At 40.3% G+C, this 10,873-nt stretch overlaps 1 pseudogene; it reads left to right on the top strand.

The window, feature by feature from the left end:
• The first annotated feature begins 1,850 nt into the window (after positions 1-1,850).
• LOC131226964 (protein WVD2-like 4) overlaps positions 1,851-10,873 on the top strand; it is a 45,717-nt pseudogene continuing 36,694 nt past the window's right edge.

The following is a 10,873-nucleotide window of genomic DNA, read 5'->3' as shown; positions in this document are numbered from 1 at the left end:
AAAACAATCTTCTCATCTACTATCCCTTCAATGTCTTCCATATGGTCAATTGATAGCAGAAGGGGTGGAGTGGGTTGAGAAGTAAAGTTGGAAAGTGGCCAAGTGTGGGATGAAAAAAATAATGGAAGGGTTAGGACAGAGGACTGGATCTTCCACATTAATCATCGGATTTATTCCCATTTTAGGTGAAAGGTCTACCATGTACGCTTTAAACCCAATTTTACGTAATACTTTGAATGATCCAATACTACGAGTTTGTAATTTCTTAGTGGAACCCTGAAGAAACCGCTCTGGTCTAATCATAACCATTACATAATCTCTTTCATTAAATTTTGTCCACCTATGATGTTGTTCAGTTGAACATTTATAATTATCATTACTCACATCTATTTGATGTCTAACATGTACATGCAAGTCATGAATGTGTCGTGCAAATGCATCAGCTGACTCAGAAGATCTTTGGGTAATTGACATGGGTACAAGTCTATGCGCATCCTACGTTTGTACCCACTAACAATTTCAAATGTACTCGACCCTGTAGATTTATTGAATGAACTGTTGTAGGCGAACTCAACTATAGATAGAATCAAATCCCAAGTTTTCACATGTTCACCCACTCAGCATTGTAAGAGGTTTCCAAGGCTGTGATTAACCACCTCAGTTTAGCCATCAGTTTGTGTAACACCTCATACTTTTCAGTACTTGAGTGTTACCATGAAAACTTAGCTTAATGTAATCACAAAGCCGATTTGTCTAAACATCCACCTCTGTTCAGACTTAAATCCAACCATTAGGAGGATCTTCATTTGTAGATCGGGCCATCTGGCCCTCAAAGCATAAGACCAGTGGACTTATACTGACTTTAGGATGCCTAGAACTAGTGAGGAGTAAGCATTAGACACTTGCGTTATTGGATCGCCAGATCCAACCGTGGGAATGCCAATAATGGGTATGTAGGACCCTATCAAAGATTAATCAAGTCGTCCATTCGTTGATTTCCAAATCAATCAGTAATATTGGACCCCTAGATCTACCATCCATTCGATTTACAACTAACATGGAGTGGTCTAACACTTCAACACAACAATTGAATTGTCTGATCTATATGGATGACATGGAGGTTCATCTAAGCTGGACTAGGAACCCTTACAACAGTTAGGATCAAACTAGGAAGCTATTTGACCATTGGATGGATGGAAATCATAGTTTGAACCCAAAAACAAACGTCGTGTAACCCATCTGATTAAAATAACATCAGTTTAAAATAAATAGTGGCCCTGGGTGGCTCACTAGTTAGATGAACGGTTTTGATAATGGGAGTGGACCACACACCACCTCGAATCAAGGATAACTAGCACTTAATGGCTATAATTCAGATGATATAGCCCACCTAAGTCATGGATCTACTTCATCCTTTGGGCTGCCCTAATGCGGGCTGACAAAGCCAATGAACGAGTAGATTTTTATCAGGACATCTCTGTGGGCCCCATCCTTGATGCGTGTGCACGACCCGTGAGTGCACCGGCCATTCACTGGACTGGGGAATCTGGTCAATCGGGTTTGACCCGATGGAAATGGCAAGACACAGGGAGCTTTCTCCCGCCCGATCTAATTCAAATGGACAGCGTCCGTTTTTGTTTAAACTTAGCCCACCATGATCATCCTTTGGGATGATCCAAACCATCCACCTTGTAGAGAATCCGAATTTTACCAGTCCCTGCCCAATATTGTCCATCGGATCTCATAATCGTGCGCACAATCTCAGCCACAAACTAGGCTGCGTGCGGCTGTTTTGCCGAAAACGGTAAAATCCGTTTTTCTTCCTCTGTCCAAACCGCTACTGTATTTGAAAGCTGCAGAGAGAGAGAGAGAGAGAGAGAGAGAGAGAGAGAGAGAGAGAGAGAGAGAGAGAGAGAGAGAGAGAGGAGAAATCTAGGGTTTCAGATCGCGAGAAATTTCGGAACTTGAACTTGCAAGAAGATTTCAAGCGCCAAATCCATGGAAATCCTCGCATATCTCGATCGATTCGCTACTCATTTGAAGCATTTCACCTTCAAGCCCTACCTCTAGTCTTTTATTTCGAAGGTAAAACGGAATTCGTGCGTGTACGAGACGTCGTGGAAAACTGCTATTCGTGGTTGGAAACTGGAAAGAAAAGGTAGAAAAAGAAAAGAGAAGTAGAGTCTAAGATCAAGAAATTCATTTCTTCTTTTTATTGTAGATATTTTGCTGTTATGTATTTGCAAACTTGCCAAATAAATGATGTTGGAAATGTGTTGCTATTGAATCCATATTTTTGGCTGATAGATTTAGCTATGATGGTGGATTCTGAAAATGGAGTTGCTTCGGAGAATGAAAATGGTGTTCCTGAGAAAGCCACTTTGGTAGATGGTTCAAGCCTGAATATTGGAAAAGAGAATGAGAATGTTGAAAACGGCATAGACTCCATTCAAGTGAATGTTGTGCCGGAAGATTCATCAAATGTTGACGTTGTTGATTCTATTTCTGCTGGAGCAGAGGATGTTGCCTTCTTTGTGACCGTTTCCGATAGTAAAAGTTAGAATGTTTTGAAGGTATGGACTGAAAATTGTTTCTTGAATTCTATACCGTAGATGAAGAACTTGGTGCAGGTAATGAAACATGACCTTCTATTTATAGAAACCTATGGCCGAACGGGTTGATCATTCAAAGAATGATAAAAAGATGCCAAAGAGTGAAGCAGTTCAGAAAGGTCCAACGGCGATTCCACAGAACCAGAGGCCGAGCCTTTCCCAGAGTCTTTCCTTCCCATCAAGAGGAATTCTTATGAGCAGTTTGAAGAAAAGCATTGATGAGAAACAGATGAAATCCGATACAAAACGTGCCCATGTCAATGGCACGGATGCAGCGTCGGTGGTCTCCAACGGCTCGCTTACTTCAACGTCCCGTTCAAATATTTCCAACAGGCGAGTTTCTGCCGGATTGAGTTCTATGGATGCAAAGATGGGTGGTCTATCTGCCAGGCGAACTACTTTGGCATCAATGCCTGGTACTCGACGGTCTCTGGTGAGTACTGAGAATTGAGATAATTGGTTGCAGGCTACTTTCAGTCATAGGTCAACTACAAAATTCATGTGATATTTCAAATGTTGGATATCTAATTCTGCACTCCATCTATTCTTGATCATCAGTCTGTGAAGTCTGGCTCATTAAATGCAACTGTCGATGGCTCATCCTCCGAAGCCTCACAGTAAGTTCTTATATACATGTTTAGCTCTTACTGATGATTTGGTTCTTCTATCAAATATGAGAAAGCGCTTTAAGAGCTAGCTATTGGTTTTCTTTATTTGTTGATTGACTGCCGTGTATGCGTCTTGCTGTATTTTTCTTGAAATCTGGATTTTACCCTTCAATTTGCATTTTGATATCCTTCTAAAAACTTAACATATAATTGTGTAGATCTCAACATATTTACTTACACATACTTCATATTTATATGCATTTGAACATATCTAGTTTCATCTTCCTATCTTGATTCACTGTTGCCAGAAGCCTGAGTTTTGCCTTTCCGTCTGCAATTTCTATTCTTGTGAATGTTTTAACATAAAAATCTGCATATCTTTATATATTTACTGACGTGTCTCCATATTTACACGTTATTAGTTTGTTGTGCTTGTTTAACACCTTATGTATGCTTTTGGGACGCAGACACATAAGTTACATTGATTTTTGACATATTATATAATCTGTCCCCTGTCAGTTTTAAAGTGTGAATATGTCATCACAGGTCATGTGATCCAAATCCAAAACCATCAAGACAAGGATTGCAAATCAAAGATGATGAAGATGCCCACTCAACTACCTCGTACTGTTTCTCTGTTCTCATCTCCTTATTGGGCTGTTAGCATTCAGTGGAATCTTTAATTTATACAGTTTCTTTTTCTTCATTAGGCTTATGATAGTTTCTATTATTTTCAGAAGCACCACCCGAAGGAGCAATGGTTCTGGTTTTGCTTTCAGGTTAGATGAGCGTGCTGAAAAAAGGAAAGAGGTGAGTTCGACTTAATTTATTAAATATGTATTTTCAGATTTTATTATTTTATTAATGGGCTAGTTTCAATTTGAACGATAATTAGAGGCATTCTTTTGTTCCAGTTCTTCTCAAAGCTAGAAGAGAAGATTCATGCAAAGGAAGTGGAGAAAACTAACCCGCAGGCAAAAGCAAAGGTGTTCTGAAAACACATTTTTATGCCCCTGACACCCCCCCCCCCCCCCAAAAAAAAATAAAAATAAATAAATAAATAAAATTGTGCCCTCGCTCATTTTTGTACTTCATGGTTGTTTTATAGGAGAGCCAAGAAGCAGAAATCAAGCAGCTGAGAAAGAGCTTGACCTTTAAAGCTACACCAATGCCAAGCTTTTGTCAGGAAACCCCTCCTCCTAAGGTTGAATTGAACAAGGTAAATATTTCTGCCACATTTCATTTTTATTATTATTTATTTTATTTTATTTTATTTTTTTATTTTATGTTTTTAACAACTCATCAGTGCATTTTACCATGTAACACGGAAATTCTGGGCATGGCATAAAAGAATCCTCACATTCGAGTTATAATAAATTTCCTTTCATGGTTCATAACATGCTTGCAACACAAAAAACTAGGGGTGGAAAGAATGTGTTAGGGAGAAAAATTGCAGTTACAAAAATAATTGCAGATCACATATTTTGTTCTTTCGTGATGATCACATTTATCAAGTTCAAAAGATAGGTTCTCCTTCCTTCTGGTTTTTAAAGTATGTTTCACCTTGGATATCAGTTTAATATGATGATTGAGTGAGATAATTTAATGTGTTATCAAGTTTTCTGCATTTCTTTATGAACAGCTTAAAGATAATTCTAGATGTCCTAGAGTTCTCAAAAGAATCCCAAGCAATAACATTAGAAGAATTCTCTTCCACAATCAATGGCTTGGAATTTTTCTATGGAAATGATTATTTCATTTCATCACCTCCATGATGTAACCTGTGACAAAATTACTGATAAAAACTGAAGAAAAAGCTGTACTTGGAGCTTTCCCCTTCCCAAATTCAAATATCATCTTACTAACTTCCTCTCTTCAAAAGCCGATCTAAACAATCTGCATTTCCAAGATTTAAAGATTCAAACCTCAGTCCATCGGGGTTAGGTTTCCTAAATTCTTTCTTAAATAATCATTGCCTCTTTCTTGATCTTTTTTGGTTACTCAATGATTGTTTCCTCCCACTCAAGTTTATTGATCAAGTTCATGCTTCAGCATTCGTTGCCCAATGAAGTCCAATTTTTCTATCATCCTCTTAAGCCATAAAGTTTGCAATGTTTATCTCTAAGAAATCTCCTTTGCTTTTGTTATGTTTTGATACTCATGCTTTAACGAGTATGTGTTGGCTTTTTCCTTCCTCAAAAGGGTCTTGGAAGTTTGCTCTTGATCCAAGAACTAAATATCATGAAGAATATTGTTGTTCCTATCATGAATATCCCTTAAGGGCCTGTAATGCAGGGGCATTTTCACACTGGACTCGAGTGGGGTGACATGCGGGATGCAGGGGCACACTAGGGGTGGGTGACCCATGTGAGGCGGGTGGCTCGTGTGAAGTGGAACCCATGTGAAGTGGGGCCCATGAGGGGGGTTCAGCCGAGGTCCTAACCCATAAGATGTGGGGCTTGAGCTATGAAATCAAGGGATTGATTTACCATGCTCTATCAGTTCGAGCTTTTAGAACAACTGGTTAATTATCCTGCATCAAAGTGGTATCAGAGCTGGAGGTCTTGTGTTCGAGACTCCTCACTGGGGGTGATTAATGTAGGGATATTTTTACATTCGGCTCACGTGGGGTCCCCTTTGAGATGCAGGGGCACACTCGAGGTGGGCGAATGAGACCACAATTTGGATGATTGTACATCATTGCCACATGTAACAAGAAAGAGTCACTTGCAAAACTAACATAGGAGTCTAGTCCCCTCCAAAAGAGACTAAAGCCGTCTACAACACCTATTTTGTGCCTAATATTATGAAAAACCCAAGCTCTGTGGGGCCCACCATGCTATGTCTGTGAAGTCCACTTCCTTCATGAAGGATGTGTGTGTGTGTGTGTGTGTGAGAGAGAGAGAGAGAGAGAGAGAGAGAGAGAGAGAGAGTTCTCCCTGTCTGATGGGACCTATTAGAGACCGCAACTACCTAGCTAAGTGTCAAAAAGAGGCACGAATTGTCCCTGCTTTTCTTGGGATCCTGGCGAGGGGATATCTTTCAATGAAAGCTAAACTAGTTTGGCCAATGGATAAAAGCCTGGACAAGCCAATCTGGCCTTCGACTTTTCTTGCTGCCAAACAACCCCCTAAACTCTCTAGTACATACCTTTATCCTTGCTTTCAGGTGTGGAAGCTTTTGATGAAATTTGACTTCCGGCTAATGGCAGCTCTCTCTATATTCTAACTCAAGCATGCATAAATCTAATATATATATATGGAGAGAGAGAGAGAGAGAGAGAGAGGAATGCTCACCTGCGCACCAGTTCTCACAAGAACTCATTAGAACTTTTTGAGAACTCATCTCCCGTTATATAAACCCAAGATCTAAATCATCCACATGATGCAACACCCCATGAAACACCCAAGTCCCAACTTTTAACTTGATCCAAAACATTGGTGGGCCATGGCAAAAGAGGGAGGCAAATCAAGGGAGGAAACTGTTTCATTTTGTCATGGCCCACCAAAGTTTTGGATCGAGGTAAAAGTTGGGCTTTGGGCGTTTCATAGGGTGTTGCATCACGTGGATGGTTTAGATTTTGGGCTCATATCACGGGAGATGAGTTCTCATGAGAATTGGTGCACAGGTGAGCATTCCTCTCTCTCTCTCTCTCTCTCTCTCTCTCTATATATATATATATATATAAGGTTCTATACGGTCGAGCTCATGAGAACTCCCCATGAGGTCGAGTTGTGTGGACCCCACCATGATGTATGTCAGACATTAATATTGTGCATTTGATGGGTCCCCTTTAAATTATTGGATATCCCAAAAATCAACCGTATACGGAACTCAGGTGGGCCATACCATCTAAAATCATGTGAAGACATGCCTAAAACATATAAAATCACTTTGTGGGTCCACTTGAAATTTGGATGCATTTGAAACTTGGTTTGACCCCTCATCCAAGTGGGACACATATAATAGATGGGCTGGATTTGTGAACCACATCTCGGTGGGCCCAAAAAATGATTATGAATGTTTTAATGGAGGGTAACCCCTCCCAGCTTTTGTATGTGGTGTGGTCCACACAAGTCAAGGATTGACTTGATTTTTAAGCCCTAGGCCCACTATGGAAGATGCATCTGACTGATGGGGTAGATGTATGACATACATCATGGTGGGGCCCACACAGCTCGATCTCATGAGGAATTCCCATGAGTAGGGGTGTATACTAACCGAGCTAGCTCTATTAGCTCGCTTAACTTGGCTCGAAAAAGCTCGATTCGACTCGGTTCGAAGCTGAGTTCGAGCTAGCCGAGTCGAGCTGATTTTTTTAGCTTGAAAATGAGTTCGAGCCGAGTTCGAGCAGGCCCCAGATTGACTCGACTCGGATCGAATCCAGCTCAAATCGAACTCGAATCGAACCAGTTCAGTGACTTGGTTACTTTGCCATTGATGTTGCTCACCAACGGCTTCAACTGCCTCTTGACCTTTCTCCTCTGCAGCCATTTCTCTGCCTTGTCTCTTAATTTCCATCAGATTAGTTCTCTACAACCTATGTCACACCAAAGCTAAGGCCCACCAGCAGAAAAGGAGAAAGGAAGGAAAGCCCACCTCAGCTCCACCATTTCAAATGTTGGGTTTGTTGAGATAAAGATGGTTGGTGATGGAGTACATGAAACAACATCCGTTTTTCTCTTTTTTCTCTTTGTTTTTCTTGGTCTTTATGTTGCTCAGAAGGTGTTTGATAAAACACCTGTAAAACCATTGCCTTTGTTTGTAAAACAGTGGGATTTTGAAGTTGCAGTTCAGGTGTTTGTGGAAATGCCTCAATGGCGAACTCGGCTCGATCTTGGCTCGAACTCGGCCCGAGCTGCTGACCGAACCGAGCCGAGCTAGCCAGCCAGGATTGAGGACCGAGCCGAGCCGAGTTCGAGCTGAGGTCAGCTAGTGACTGAGCCAAGTCGAGCCGAGGCCAGCTCGACTCGGTTCGACTCGATGTACACCCCTACCCATGAGCTCAACCGTATAGAACTTTTTCCCACTATATATATTATGTATTATTTTTTCGTTTCTTAGTGACCCAAAACACTTAACCTAAGTTACCTTATTGGAGAAACCAAGTGTCCTTGAACTTCTTCCTTCCCAAGGTGCCACTGCAAATCTGCAATTTAAGGCTGCTTTTTGCTATTAAAGAATGCGATAGGGGAAGGCTTGCAACCATCTTGCATCCATCTTTGTATTTTTGATCTTGTAATGCCCTCAATCAGCTAAAAAGGTACAACTAAGGAAGTGATGCCGGCTAGATGAGAACAAAATAAGAAGAGTAGAATGGATTTTGGACACCACAATTTAAAGGGTTGATCTTATAGGGGTTTTTTTCACTCTGCAAGAGAATACTGTCCCAGAACTCACTCTTTTTTATGCCAATTTTCATTGACCTACAACATCTACACATCTTTATTGCACGTTCCTTGCAATCCTTCATGCTTGCATTAGGAAGCAAGGTAGGCTTGACAGAATGAAACTCTGCAAAACAAAATGCATCTTAAATGTGTAAAGGTGGGGAACTAAACGGGGCTAGGGCTGAGCTGAAAAGCTGTAATTTATAAAAAATGTTGAATGCTAATTATTAATAATAGAGGTATGGCTAGTCGCGTAAGAGAGAAAAGGAGAAAGGTGGTCACGTTTTGAAGCATCTTGATTCCTATTTGTAGTATATACCATGTCAAGTTTTTAAAGGAACGAGCTTTTCATTCTACGACATATGGGTTCCGATCTTTAACATGTTGATTAACAATTATCATACCGCAAATTGTAATAGGGATTGAATCGTATCAAATCACAAATTGTATCCTAAATCCTAAATAATTATTTGCTTATTTTCTTGAAGTATTAAAAAAATTCATAAAAATTTAGGAATCATCAATCATCGATTTCCCATCAATATGCACCTAGTATTTGTCAAGATATTGGCATTTGAGAACTTGTATACAGTATGCACATCATGATAGTGTTAAAGGATTCTTGTGTTTCCTTTATGCTTTTTCTTTCAAGCAATTATCTGTAAGAAAGACACAAGAGTCCTCAATAATTATACCTTTTGAGTGTAGAGTCACGTTGGAAAAAGTGGCATTCTATTCTATTGACTGCAGAAAAAGATATTTTGATTTGTTTTATTTGGGTTTTTGAATATCAAAACCCCCAAATTGATCTTGATCTTGATCGATCGATCAACGGGATATGATTCATATTGCAAATCACACGATTTTGACAACATTGGTTGGAACATGCATGAGGGAGTGTTGGTTTTGCCAATCGAGTGATAGAGTTTGTTCCCCATGTGGTACTCTTAATCCACTTGTTTATGAAAATGTGAGTAATGAAAGACTGGAATTGAGTGGTCTTGAAGTTCACTAAGATGGATGATGAGGGAAAGTAAGTTGGTTCTACTTTGTGTAGGATTGCAGTTAGGAGAGTTTGTTCCACATGCACCACCATTTTGAGGAAGTGAGGGTGGATACCTCTCAGGTAAAAAAAATAAGGAAACAGATTTAGAATGTGGAAGGGCTGGGAAAAAATAGAAAAGTGGAAAACATCAATATCTGAGCAGAGTACGAGCATCCATAAGCATGAGGGTGACCACTGCACATGGCATGCATGTGCTCCAATCCAAGCTGTTGAAATTGTGCGACCCAATGCTGATTATTATAATTGAAAATTGCTGAAAGGATGATCCCAAATCTCTGATCGGCATCCATCAATTGGAAGCACCGACTATGTTTGCGACAGTCCAATATCAATCCACTCTTCCCAAAGACACTTGATTTTGCTTGAGTTGTTTGGGAAAGTCGTGTGTTTTTCAAGTAAAGACAGAAAATTATCTGTTGTAATTATGCACAAGTGGAGTCTCGCAAAAGGGAATTGCATCTGCTCAAGGGAGAATGCAAATATGCCTATCCTCCGTACTGCTTTGTGAATTTATTGCCTTCAGTTAATGGAGGTGTCACAGATAACAAAAGGTAGAATGTAGTACTAAAAGAAAACTATCCTTTACCGGCAGTCAAAACCGCCGGCAAAGAGAAAACCGCCGGAAAATACTTTGCCCGCGGTCAGCTAACAGCCGGTAAAGCCTCAGTCGGTAAAGGCTTTACCAGTAGTCAGGACCTTTGCTGACAGTTGTGCTGGCCGCCGCTACATAGTCAAAAGCTACGGATAAAATTCGTAGACCAGTACAACCGTAGCCATTGGCACCGTAGCTCCTTAAAACTTTTCTACGGATTAAATCTGTAGCTTTATGGGTCATGGCCACTGACAATCCATAGCCATAGTGAAATTCTTTCTTATCAAAAAGTTTTTTTAAAAAAAAGAAAAGAACAGAAAAGAAAAGGTTACGTACCCTGGTTAATGTCAATGATCTCCTTGTTGCCAATGATTGCCATTGTTTCCAAGGGACCGGTTTCTTCTGTCGATCTTTGGTGAGCTGTGTAGCAGTAAAAGGCATTAGCACCAGTTAGCAGTTAAAATTAGCTCACACTCCAAATCACCATTCATTGTGTTCTGAGTGGCTGTGACATGTAAAACACAGATCCATCTTGAATTTACCTTGACATAATATAATAATGGCAGAGAAAAGGAAGTGTGCCGGTGTCACCTGTTTGAAGATAA

The sequence above is a fragment of the Magnolia sinica genome, chromosome 15 (assembly GCF_029962835.1).
Source record: "Magnolia sinica isolate HGM2019 chromosome 15, MsV1, whole genome shotgun sequence".
Lineage (NCBI taxonomy): Eukaryota > Viridiplantae > Streptophyta > Magnoliopsida > Magnoliales > Magnoliaceae > Magnolia > Magnolia sinica.
This window is presented reverse-complemented; position numbering and strand designations above follow the sequence as displayed.